The 14089-nt window shown below is 43.2% G+C and overlaps 1 protein-coding gene across 1 annotated transcript in view; it reads left to right on the plus strand.

Annotated features, from left to right (window-relative positions):
* The window catches only part of MAML2 (mastermind like transcriptional coactivator 2), a 346468-nt gene that overhangs the window by 213213 nt on the left and 119166 nt on the right, over positions 1-14089 (plus strand). The gene's annotated exons all lie outside the window — the stretch shown is intronic.

The following is a 14089-nucleotide window of genomic DNA, read 5'->3' on the forward strand; positions in this document are numbered from 1 at the left end:
CCCTCCCCTGCTTGCTCGCTCTCTCTCTCTCTCTCTCTCAAAAATAAATAAAACTTTAAAAAAAAGAAAAAGAAAATGCAACTTAGCCCTTGTTTTGTTACTATTATTTTAATGGGCTCTGTATTTAATTTCCCTGTATCTTTCTTATGGCGACCGTGCATTTCATACGTACTCAGTATGTCCTTTATTTAGTGGTCCCTTGATACACTGGAAATGGAAACCTTCATTCTCCTTGCCACATATATGAATCAGCACTGATTTCCACTTAGGAGTGCACATCCAAGCTAGAAGAATCACTTGCTTGGTAAAAGCACTTTGGAAACCTGTTTTATTTTCCCACCTTCCTCCTCCCAATCCTGCAAAGATTCCAAGAGCTCGGCTCCATATGTCCCAGTGGCTGAATACCAAAAAGCTTAGCAGTTGAGCACAAAACCTGTCTCTAAACTACATACACAATCCAGGACCTCCCACTTGCCATGATGTCAGACCAGGGTAGAATATGAACACAGAAAAGGTACATTGTGCCACAGGCTGACTCTGTTTGAGTCACACTGCCATACAGGGAGGCCAACTGAATCAGAATCCCCAGTGCCACGATATGGTCCTTCCACAGTGTTTTTGTCATCCCTGGCTTGTCATCCCAGAAGGTGAACATAGAGTTCCTCGAGTTCCCTTCATGAACCCATCCAGCGGGCCATATAAGTCACTGAGAGTCTGACTTGGAAGAAAAAGCTGGGAGAATTTCAGGCGGACGTGCACTATTCAGTCTTCGTGCAGCAGTGTAAAGGGAGACAAAAAAGCACTGCCCTGTCTCCAGCTGAGAAAGTGTCTGTTATGTATAGAAGCCTGGTGCTTCTTTGCTGCCTGTGTTGCTATATCAGAATCCCAGTGGGTACCTGGCTTCCTGGCCTCAAACTTGTGAGGGTAGGAAAGAAATGTATCAGCCTTCAGGAGAATCCTCAACCCCAGGGTCTGACTTGCATGATTTTCTGAGATAGCTCTGTGGGTTCATCAAAGCCAGATTCTAGAAGACCTTCTAAAAGTGTTGCTCAGATAGATGCCAAGACCCAGGGTCTGAATGTCGGGTCCATCCTACCTCTCAGTGGCCCAACTTACGACCCTGGGAATTGGCATGGTTGGAGGTGCCCTCCTCTTACTTCTTCTCTTACTTAGGCATCTGCTCCCATATCAGGGTCTCAGAACAATCTTTCCTGACCATCCTATTTAACACAAGGCACTCTCTCCTCTTGCTTTGCTTTACATTTCTTCAGAGCATTTATTACTTCCTGACCTTTTTTATTTACTCACCCATTGTTAGTCTCTCCCGCTAGACTCCAGTGAAGGAAGAGACTATGTTGTCTACTTGTTCACAGCCAAATCTTACATGTGTGGGACAGAGCCTGATACATAGGTACTCAATGTTTGTTGAATGATTGTACTGACCAGACCCTAAAGGAGGTAACCGATGAGGCATATATTGGCCAATTTAATTGACTTAATTAATTTAACTTCTAAGCCAAGATTACTTGGAGGCTGGGTGAAGTAAAAAAAAAAATTACCTCACACTACCAAACATTTACCATACCCCTCTGCCTCCCACCCTCTTTGTATGAAACTCCCAGTTGTGGCTTAGGCCAACATGTGAGTATAAATGTCCTCTCCTGCCCCTGGGTTTCTTGATTCAGAACCTCAGCAGAAACATAACTCTGACAACTTGTGGGTTTTTGATGATGTTCCACATTCTCTGTCTCTGCTTTGCTGAAGATCCTGGTCACTGTCTTGTTAATCCCAGGCGCTTACCTCTTCCTGTCTCTACCCTCCCCATGCCTGTTTACTTCTTTCCCTGTTGGGATTGGAGTTTGTTGGCTCATTCCACATTCCAGATATACGTAATCCTAGCTATGGTAGCTCAGCAGATGGGGTCTGAATCCCTCTGCTGACAAGGACACCTAGGTAGGGACCTCCAATCTGCCATTTAACTAGCTCTCAGGGGAGTCCAGTAAGTAGAGAGACAGTCAAACTTTTCAGTATTCACATTTCCCTTCCATGGTGGGGGCCTCTCCGTTTGGTGAACTTTAGATGCTACTTCTTTATTTCCAAAAAAACATTTTGGGTTTTCCCATCCACACAGCCAACAATAGAGATCAGTAGGAGTCTAGGGAGGGTGTGAGTATATGAGATCACAAGCTACAGAAACCCAACACTGTGAAGGGACTTGCAAAACCAGAGATACTTGGCCTTGGTTTGCACAAATTCATTTGATACTGAGGGTTCTGAGTGGGGAAGGCGGAAGGTGTAAGAAGGAACAGGAGTTGAACAGGTTAGGATAAAATGGTGACTCTATCTGACAGAAGTTAAAATCTGGTATGTCTACGCTGATTCCTCACCAAGAATTATGGTATTTGTCTCAATCTGGAGTATCTTTTGCCCTGTTGCAATGTACGTGTAATCAAGAAATGGGCTGCATTTCCTGCAGAAGATATGTTGGGTTTTTTTATTATTATTTTTCAAAATCCTGTGACTGTGGTGATGGTATGTCAACTGTAGAGCAAGACTTCACCTGATCTTTTATTTTTAATTTTTCCAGGGGGTATCTCTAACTACACCCTCCTTGTGTGACTCCAAATATTTTCTCCTCAGGACGAAAGGAAACAATGTATACTTAGGTATACAACTGCGTGCCTGTATTTTCAGTGATTTCAAGGCTCAATAGAATGGTACTCTGTCCCCCTTTAGGGGCCCAAAGAGACTGGAGAAAGGGGAATCTGTGTTCCCTCAGGGCCAAACACCTGGATTTAAGCCTCCACTTTTTCTTTTTTCTGCCATTTGTAACCGTTTCAAGTGCAAAGCCATCGAACACATTCTCTTTATTCCAACCATGGGGCTGGGGAAACATTAGAGGCAGAGTAAAAGCTGTTCAGTGTGCCTGGATGACTCAGTCTAAAATAGTATTATAGCTTGGCAACAAACCCACGTCAGGGAAGCTGGTGGGAGACTAAAATAAAAGTTAAATTGAGAGGGTAAATCATTTTATCAGGCTTAGGATTTTTACTTGATGTGATGAGAGTCTCAATATAAAATGAGTTAATTTGTCCGCCTAGGGGCATAGATACTTGAAGAAAAAAATTGAAAATGCAAACTCCAAGGAACTGGTGGTCCGAAATAAAACAATGCAGAACAGTGAAATTCTCCTCATGTAAATTTTGGCACAATATGTTTTCCTTGGGACAGCATGATTAAATGTAAGTATCCCTTGCTTGTTCCTGAGAAGGAAAACAACTACAAGGTTTTTTTTGTTTTTTTTTTTTTTCTCTTTTCAAGACTTTTCTATTGTGTTCGGTTTTCCTCTTCTTCTTCCTCCCTCTCATTTATCTTCCAGAAAAACTATGCTTGTTTTTGCACTGCAAAATGCAAACTGAATTCAGACTGTTCATAAAAGATGAAGCCAAACATATTTCTGCATTCCTGCCTATTGCTCTATGATTTTCCATGACTCAAACGTAGAGTGGGCCCCCAGTGCAGAGGGCAGATCCTTTGCTGACAGACCCACAGAGGGAAATCAGAGGGAAATGCTGAGCATTTCTTCTCAGCAATTGACCCAGTGGCTTTTACGCTTTTGCTCTTGGCTTCCCCTTTTCTGGCTTTTTCAGAGGACACGTTCCATTAGGCCAGATACATGCCTTACTTATCCCACGGAAAGCAATGAGTAAATCAAGCCTTGGGAATGTATTGCCAGTTATTCCTTGAAGCCAATACAATTATGGAAGGAAGGGTTGGCCAATGCGTAGGTATCAAACACTTGATCGTGGAGAGTGGAGATTGGGCAGGAGAGGAAGACCAGATGCCTCCCCTCCTGCCTGGGAAGGAGAATCACAGAGGGGAGAGAAGTGTGTAAGAACAGTCTTCTTTTGGTTCTGCAGATGGCTTCTATGCCCCGGGAACACTTCATAGACAGTAATAATGTCAGCACAAATGCTACTGGTGACCTTTGAGGTAGGTCGGATTGCATACCCAGTGGCTCAGCTTTGTGGTCCAAGTGCCCTCAGGAAAAGGGAGGAGACACTCCCAGGTGCTTGGGCAGAACCCACTGTGACTCCAGGAGCACAGTGCGGCGGGCCCAAGACCACCCTCCTCAGATGGACATTGCCCCGGGTCATGCTGGGTACCACACCATACGGCCACTGAGCTCCAGTCAGAAACCAGAGCTTCACGTTCTCTTTGGGGAATGTCCTGAGTCCCATTTCTTCCTCACCACCTTCCTCAAGGCCCCACCAAACCTGGTCGCTGTAGAATTGTCTGCTTGGTGTTTTCGTAGAGAGACGGCCATGATGTGTCTGCAGTGCCCCATCTGATGGAAGCATCCAAGCTTTTGTTTCCATTTCAAACAATTGTCTCTTAAACCATTTAGTTAATCTTTTCCAACTGATAAGCTGATGTTTCTCCCTGGACTTCATGTGGCTTAGGGATCTACTTGTTAACAAGCAGCATTTGTAAGTACTCAAGGAGGAACACCGTGATAGGTGGTTGTTGCCATAGCAACTTTTTTAAGAAAAAAAAAAAACTACCCTTGCGAATGGATATATAAGAAATTACGAGAAATTAAATTTTCTCCCTCAGAGAAGAATGAAACCAGAATTGCCAAGCCCTCTCTCAGCCTCATGAAAAGATTTGTATGAACGATTTCCATGCTTTGGATTGGGCTTAGCAAGCTGTGGGCTCTGAATTCCCAGAATAATGTTTCAGTGTGAAAATCAAACAGTTCTATTCTCTTCCAAAGCATTTCTTTAATTATGGAGGAGATGGCCAACATGTGGGACAATGTCACTGTCAAGCACGTAGAGGTTATATGTATGCAGCATCTTACTTAAAAACCTCACATTCGTATCTTTTAATGTATCCCACCAATAAAGATGTGCTATTTCCTTTTCAGAGCTGCGGTCTTTGCAACTTGATGTCAGCTTTTTCAGCTCTCGCAGCAGGGAAATTCAGGTGAATTCCAAACTGTGATTAGAGAGATCTGAGTGGAGTTAAAAGGAGTCAAACAATAGAAGAGAAGCACGCCCGCACAGACACATGCACACAGACCAACTGTGCGCAAAGATAAATTGCATCTGCGTATGACCGTGTTACCTCTTGTCATAAAGCAATGAATTTGCTAGGGATAGGTAAAGGTCAATGGGAGGGAGGAAAAAATTCTCTTTCTACTGCCAAAAGTAATAGAGAAAGGAAAAGGCACCTGTGACACAACGTTTCCTGGAGGAAGAAAGAGTGTTACTAAATGATATTGAACGTTTAAAAATATGATGAGAAGCAAAAGCAAAAATTAAATGGTGTGTGCTTGTGAGGTGAACACAGAGAATGGAGAATGGCCTCGATTGATGCTTAGATGGATCGAAGGTTGTTGGATTGTCCTCTCCCTGCTCCTCTTCCTATTTTCTGACTGTATTTTCTTTGATGGAGAAAATGATAGGCTTGATAATACATAATGATAGACGTCCCAAGATCAAACTTCATTAGATCCTTCTTATTCAGTAGCATGAAACTGTCTGGTCAAAAGCAGTCCCATATGTGACCTTAATTTAACAAGTGATTAGACCCAATCCTAGTGCTTTGAAGTATCTTTGGCTATCAAGATCAAGCAGGATAACATTTTAAATAGGCTTTTACTATCCGTAGATTTCCTGAAAATCCGCACTACTGGGATTCTCCTTGAAGCCGCCCAAAGCCATCCATCTCTTTTTTATGTCTTTCTTGGGGTGGCTTTTCGGTGCCCCAAACAGGATTTTCCCATTTACCCGTATGCATTTGGACGTGAAACCCATGCAACACCGCTGCTTTCTCAACGTCGCCTGTGCTTCTTGTGGCCTTCCTCCCCCTGGGTCTCGGCTGGCTTCGCGTGTACCGAAGTTCCTGTCACACATTATTGATTCAACCACTTCAGAAGAAGCAGGCAAACTCCGTGCCTCCCATCTAGTTAGTATTTGAATAAGGAACGGCAGCCTCGCTGCATCCTTACCCGGATAGAGAAGAGAAGAAAATATGGAAGAAATGAGTGAGATAAAATCAAAGAATAAGGCAGAACCGCCCACTCAAATATGTTTAACCGGGTACCTACAAAATACAAAGTATTTTACTTGCTGCTGTAAAGGATACAAAAAGTGATAAGGCAGCCTTCTACCCTAAGACTCCCTATGGCTGCTATCCTCCCTCTCACCTTGGCGTTCAGGAAAAATAATCTACCCACCTTATTTCCCTTTCGCCACTTCCCCACTCCATCCTCAGCACACGCTATAATTTGGTGTCTTCCCCCAACCACCATCAAATGCCAGATGTGAGAGATCACTGCCTTTGTGCCAGGTAGCATTTGCTCATTTGATGGGGTTGTCCCCACACCCCCCGTCCCCCGCCTAAGTTTCCTCCTTCAGCTCTTTCAGCTGCTCATCTCCTGACTTTATTCCTCTCCCTTTGAATTTTGATATCCCCAGGATTCCATTCCCATCCCTTCCCTTCTCCCTCCTCACTGTTTGGACACTCGCAACCACATTCATTCCACCAACGCTTATGTGCATTTCTCCCCGCCCCGTATAGACGGTCAGAGCTCCTTCCTGGTCTGCAGCTCTGACTCTCTGGCTGGCAATGAGACACCTCCACTTACGTGCCCCACGACATCTCAAATTCAACATATTCAAATTCAGACCCATCATTTGCTTCCCCACCATCCTGTCAGGAACCATGCTCCTCCCCCTACATTCTTTTTTCTCAGCAAATGATTCCATCACCCACTCAGTCATGAATCTAAAAGTCTGTGTTTGGCCCTCACTCCTTTCTCACATGGAATTAATCACAAAGTTCATTTGGTTTCTGGTTCCTAAGTTCTTTCCCATGATCTCCATTTCTATTGCCACCACCTTCGCTCACACCCGGTTCGCACTGTCTCTTACTGAGGCTGAGACATCCTCACTGGCCTTCTGGCTTATGCTGTCCTATCTCCAATCCACCCACAGCTATTCGGTTGTTAGAGTAAAAATAGAAGAAAAAAAAAATCCTAGAATACATTACAGATCATGTCACTTCCTTGCTTAAAATGCTTTGATGTCTACCCATGGTCTTCAAAATTAGGACCACATTCCTCTGCATGGTGACTGAGCCAGAGAAGCCCTGTCCCACATCTTACTGAGCCCCACCTCTTACCCGCTCCTGCCAGGACTGCTTCACTGTCAGCCTTGCCCATGATGGACAGTTCCCTGAGGACCTAGTTGTCACTATAGAGCTTCCCCGGAATAATTCCCTAGCATGAAATGGAAGTTTCCTCCAACGAATACATTGCATAAAGGGCATGGATTTTCACAGTCAGGCAAATCTGGTTCAGTGAGTAGCTGGACAACCTTTTGTGGCCTCATTTCTCTCACCTATAAGCGAGGCTGTTTGTATCTACTCTCAAGTTCGTTGTAAGAATTTAATATTGAAAATAATAATAAAAGCTGGTGTTACGGGCATTTTCTATGTGTTGGGACTATTTTAAGCATTGTACATGTATTCATTTAATCGGTGCAGCTTATGATGTAAGTGCAGTTGTAATATCAATTTTACAGAAGAGAAAGTCAAAGCACAGAAGTTAGGTAGCTTGCCCATGGTTACACTGCTAATAAGTAGGGAAGCTGGGATTCAATGGGATAATGTATGTAAGATGCCTTCTATTGAGCACTCAGTGAAGGCTGTCTGAACCTTTTCTTTCCTGCTATATGCTCAACTCTCATCGGGGGCTTGTGAGGGGACCCTGAAAACTAAATAAAAATACCTAGTATTTATTAATCCATTATTTGCTGCATTTTGAGTACCTACTTTATAGACATTGTCTTATTTGTGACTCACTACAACGAAGGAATTGGAACTATCACCTCCATTATACAGAGAAGGAAAACTGAGGCTGGTAGGATTAGGTAAATCATCCAGAGCCTCCTGTCTCGTGGAGGACCGAACCAGGACTTACATCTGATGCCAGAGCTCACACTCACAATAATATATTGCCTCAAATAGCATTAGAAGACATGTAACATTGTTCACAATCTTGCCTGGGGGGACTGAAAAGGTATCATAACAGTTACAAGCCAGAAGCATTAAATACACAAAGAAAGTAAACCATGGAGGAGCACAAAACAATAGAGCAGCGATCACAGTGAGGCTCTGAGAAGGAGTGGGTTTTGAGTTGGGATTTGAGAACAGTGAAGAAAATCCACCAGTCGAAGAGAAAAACCCATTTTGAGATTGGAATGGCATGCATGAAGACATGACAAATGCAGAGATCTGGTCATGGATAAGGAAGTATTTTATCGTCTAGAAATCTAACGAGTGAATACAAGATATTGTGAGCCAGGTACAGGGAAGAAATGGATGTTTGGGGTGAGGGCGAAAGTCCCAGTGGTGACACTCTCGATGGCGCCCCAGATTAAAAGCAATTTCCACAGTTGCAGTCGGTGAGCTTGCTTGGTTGGAATCTGTCCTATATTGTGTCGAAAAGGCAAATGGAATAAAGAGCAGTAATATTTTTGAGGATTATGAGCTGCCTGAGTTAAGGTTGCGCTTTTTACATTTTCAGCACACTTAACTCAGTAAACAGTTTTCTTTGTGGAATGGTGCAAAATGAGCTCTTTTACTTGTCTGATTATCCCGTGGCCATTCATAATGGCGTGGGCGGTCCTTTCTCATCAGGTAGCAGTCAGTCAGCAGATACCCAAGGCCCAGGTTAGTAATTCTGCTCGTATTTTTTTTTTCACAATGATGAACGTTGATTTATCACGAAAAAAATTCACAGAAAGGAACTGTAGCGTGTTCTCAGTTAAAGACTGCAAGAAGAACGTAAGCATAGACTGGGAAACAGTGGTTCTCATCATATGGAAGAAGGCCTTTCCTCCAGCCCACTGCTTTGACACAGAGAATTAGCCTTGATTCACAATTTTGACTAGCTTCAAGTTTTATTTTCCAGTCTAGGTAGGTTTTCTTCCCCCTCTTCAAAGAATATGGCCACACATGAAGCATTGGAACCTGTCAGGTGGAGAATTCATCTCAGTCATATAATTACTGGGCTGAGCAAGTTAGATCAAAGTGAGGGCATTGGATAGCTATAGGACATTGCTTCAAAGGGTAGTTAAACTGCAAACAATATAAAGGCTTTATTGTCCCCCAGTGAATGCCATTTAAATCATCAAGAATCATTTCCCATAAATGTATGGCAAATAGTGGGATTTGAGTTCCCGCTTGAAAAAGTCTGCATTCAGACATTCATGGAAAGCAAAGGAACGTTTTTCTATCTGCCATTATAAATTCTCATTTCCGGGCATGAAAGCCTTAAATTGCCGGGAGTGTAGGTTTGGGTTTGGGTTTTTTCAATTATAACCAAATATCTCTGTAAACCTCTTCATGTTTCATAGAGCTAGTTAAGCAATTTCCCCTTAGATGTGTCTTTGATGTGAAAATAAACACAGGCTGAAGTGAAAGCTGAGGTCCTCTCTAAAAGAGTATCTGTCTATGTGGTTCATGGTTGCTCAGGCTGACATTAGACCAGAGAAGACACACGTCAACACTCTAAATTGAACCTAAACACAGTTGCTATAAGAAAAATACTTCTTCAGAAGTTTCAAGAGAATGATGGCATCAATGCCAAGAACATCAAAGGAGCTGTTTGGTGCTTTCAGGTGCTTTGCCAAACTCCCTCTAAATGCTGCTTAACATTCCTTTGTAATGGAGTTAAAGATGGGCCTGAAATTGCGGGGACCTCTTAAAAGGTCTGCTCATCCTGGCTCTGTCTCCAGGTGACTGCACCCCAGCCGGTTAGCACGTTGTGGCCCCGGGTTGTCCGAACATGACTCGGATGGAAGTCTTCCTTTCAGAATGTTTTCGTGCACTGAGGGGAGAATTGGTGGTGATGTCATCTCTGTACCATCACCCCCCCGGTATGCGGTGTAGAGGTATGTGGAGACAATGGAACCCTGTTAGCACACTGCTGTCACAGAACTGCGGCCTCACTCGTAACTCATATAATGCTCTGCTTTCACAAAGGGCCATGGAAGAGCTGGGTGAATGACCACACGTGGAAAGTGGAAAGAGAAACCAAAAGAAATGTGTGCTTTTCACCTCTCTTCAGCTTTTCAATTTTAATCAATCAAGAAAAGTATGCATTCACCTTGTGAAAACTTTAGGGTGCATGCAATTACTGGCTTTCGTGCATCTTTGTTGCAGTTGAGAATTGTTTGTTGCAAGTAACAGAAGTGATTGTAAAGTACACAGAGGAAAGAAAGAAAAAGAAAGAAGGAAAGAAAGAAAAGAAAGAAAGAAAGAAAAAAGAAAAGGAAAAGGTAGAAAAGAGAAAGGAAAGGAAAAGAAAAGAAAAGAAAAGAAAAGAAAAGAAAAGAAAAGAAAAGAAAAACTGGGAGATTTATTGGAAGGTACAGGTGTCTCAATCACAGGAAATATAAGTGAGTGTCCCAGAGTCCTAGAACCAGGAATTGGAAACCTTCAGGAATCTCCCTTCTGTCTCTGTCTCTGTCTCCCTCCCTCCTGCCTTCTGTCTAGCAATGCACTTTCTCCTGTTGGGCTTGCTCTCCGTGTCTCTCACTGTCCACAACTGAGAATGACTCCAGTAGGGGCAGCCCTGCATACCTTTCACTGCAAGGGCACAGAGACTGCTGAGAAGGTCTTCTTTCCCAATTACGAGAAAAGCATTTAATTTGTTCAGCTTGAGTCAAATGTCCACTTTGATGCAGTCTGCTGAGGCTGGGGGAAACGGGATGTCCCATGATCAGAAGCCCTCAACCCGGAGATGTGGGGTCACATTCTCAGAGGAGAGTTGTGACCAAGGACAGACATGCTGGATCACACATTCACTTTAGTCTTAACTACATAGATCGTCTATGTTCTGTGTCAAAAAAAAAAAAAAAAAGAGAGAAAACAGACATATGAATAAAATGGGGGGAAAAAACCATCACTGCACCATCAGAACATCTTGAAGTGTTTCCTTCTAGATGTTTTTTGTTATTGTTTAAACAATATTTTTGATCTCCTATCTGTTTGGGCTACACTAAGGTGAGTTATAGTGGTCAAGACAGGGCTCCAGCCTCCCTCTCTAGGGCTTATTTTATAACATGGGAGACGGACTTAAAAATTGGAAGCAAATTAATGAAAATATTTAGAAATCATAAGGACCATAAAGAAACCATCAAAAGGTTGGCATGGGAAACAACAGTGAGAACATAGTTTAGCCAGGTGTCCAGGGAAAATGGCAGCCAGGGTCACATTCAAGTAAGAAGTAAAGGAAAAGGAGGAGCCAGCTCTGATAAGAGGGGAATGGGTCAGAGGAGGCAGAGTATTCCAGTGAAAGGGAACAGTATATGCAAAGGCTTGAAGCTGAAATCACCTTTCCTGTTTTAGAAATGTAAAAAAATAATTAAAAAAATAAGTGATATAGTAGCTGAAGCTTGGGCGTGAGAAGGAGATCCCTTTTGTTGCTATAAGGACAACAGATTGGGGTGGGGAGAGGCAAAATGCAGGGTCAAATTCTCAGAATGTGGTCAAAGGATACTTGGTAGCCTGCTGTGTTCGAAGCAGTGGGGGCTGGAAGAATGAAGACTGTGATCTGAGAGAAAGAAGCTGGGAAGGACAGGGACCTTTCATACCTGTTCGAGTCAGAGAAGCCACTGAAGATGAAGGAGACATGCCTCCAGGGAATTAGGGGTGGCTGTGTTTTGTGTTATTTTACAAAAAGGTGAGAGCTCTCTAGTAGTCATGTTCAAGCCCCCAGATAATTAGTGGACAACCCTGGAATGGTATTAGGGCACTCTCTCTGCCGTCTGGGTTTTCCTGATATTCAAATTGACCAAGGTTTTGGAATGCGTCCAATTCCTGCCAGCATAAGAAAAGAATAGCAGCCTCTTAAAACACTCAGGCTGTCCCTACCTCTCTGGGAGCTGTCAGCTCTACAGTTGGACAAAGAGTCGCTAAGAATCAGCCCTAGGGCTTATAAAGGGGGTGTGGTTCACAGCGATGGCAGAGAATCTTAGATGTCCCATAAACTGACTCATCTGATGTTCCCAGACCACTGAGCGCCCCGTAAGTCAGATCACCAGCTAGTTCAGGGGGGCTCCCCTAGGCTAGTGCTGGATGGGGCTAGTGGGAGGAGATGAGATGTAGAAGTATTCTGTCTTTCACTGATTTGGCGTGATATTGAAGTGAAAAAAAACTCACAGACCCGAATCAATTACCAAAAACAAATCAGAGAGTGCTAAAATCATTAAAGCGGGAAGAAAGAATGTAAGGTAGAAGGGCAAAGCCTCGCCAAGGAGGTGGACCTTGAGCTAAGCCCCTTAGAACGAAAGCTTCCAGACAGGGCCCTCCGGCTAAAGGAGAGAGAGAGAAGCCACTTGATTAATGATGCTCAATTCATTGTACATTCTGCTGAGGAAGACATTTAGAGATTTCACGAGAATTGCCAACATTTTATACATAGCATTTACTTTGGAGTCACTTCGATATGTTTTGGGCAAAAAATGAGTCATGAGTAAAGTATTTCATGCGCAAAGCAGTTGGGTTTTTCAAGCTTTGGTAGAATATTCTGTTCATTTTTCTGCTAAACACGGAGAGGCAATCTCTGAAAGATGGCCCCTGCAGGTCCCCGCCTTACAACAATTGCAGCAACTCGTCAGGATGACTAAGGATGTAGTCAGCAGGATAATCACGCTGGTTATCACTGAGTAGATCTGGAATGACACTAAAATAGTAGCCAATGTGGGAAAATAATTCTACTTTGAACTTTTTGATTTAAACGTCCCCCTGTTGTTAAACAACAGCTTTTGTTGACACTGTCACTAGCAAAATATCAGAATATCACAAAGCATCATATTTATTCACATATCAGGGGGCACTTCATTGGAAGGGAAAGGAGAGCGATTCCTTTCCTATCTTGTCCAAGCAAAGTCTCCTTCCCTCTGCGACCGTCATCCCGTGCACAACCGCAGAAAAAACATCACATTGCATTGTTACTTTTTGCTTTGTTTCCAGACAGACTGGTCAATCTCTTTTTGTTTCTTGGGGTTTTTTTTTTTTGTTTTTGGTGTTTGTTTTTTTTTTTTTTTTTTGTCCTAACATTTATTGAGCATTATGTTCTAAGACCAATTTTCCAGGCTGTTTATGTGCTTTAACCACTTGGTCCTCACGGCAGCCCTATGACATGGACAGTCTCACAGAATTATATACTTGGTGCCAAATAAATACCTTGGAATGAATGAGTAGAAAAATTCCCTTTACAGATGAGGAAAAGCCCCTGTTGTTCTCTTCAGTTTGCCTTTGTCTGGCACATGCTTGGCACATAACAGTCAGGATAACAACAGGAAACATCACCCAGGCTTGGGTTCATGTTCCACCTCGCCTCCCAGTAACAGAGCACTGCTCTGAGCTGGGAGCATAGAAGGTACTCTACGTATATGGTCGCATCCCATCATGCAGGTAGGTAAGTGACTGGTCCAAGCTCCTACGATAAATTGCAGGAGAGCAAGTGCGTACATCCCAGGTTGAATTCCATGCTCTTTCGAAATCCCACGTCCTCCCATTGGCCTCCAGAAAATAGGATGTCTTCTGTCTTTCCTTTTTTCTCAGTGAATACTTTGTAGGTTAATGATAAACTGGCAACATTCTCCAAGTGGAATTGGTGGAATTGTCCAAACTGAGAAAATGCTGTGATGAAATACACTTCCTCCGCACCGTAACGAGGAGTGTTTCTATAGCCAATTCCAGCTCTTCTACTTACTCTTCCACAGCCAGCCATGAAGCATAGGAGGGGGCAGGGAGGCATGGAGGAAATTCTGAATATGGGACATTTGGTGTTTAGTATCTTTAGAAGGACAGTGTTCACTTATTTTCTCTGAAAGATCCTAAATTGGCAGTGTTCTTGCTTCCATATAACATTTGGTCTTGGATTTCATGAAGAGTAGGTCTTTTCTTCACTCGGATTGTCACATTTCTCAGAGTTCAAGCATTATGGAACAAAGTTCTGGAACAAATTTCCCAAACAGGTCTAACAGGCCTTCCCCGACACCCTTTA

The sequence above is a fragment of the Panthera tigris genome, chromosome D1 (assembly GCF_018350195.1).
Source record: "Panthera tigris isolate Pti1 chromosome D1, P.tigris_Pti1_mat1.1, whole genome shotgun sequence".
Classification (NCBI taxonomy): domain Eukaryota; kingdom Metazoa; phylum Chordata; class Mammalia; order Carnivora; family Felidae; genus Panthera; species Panthera tigris.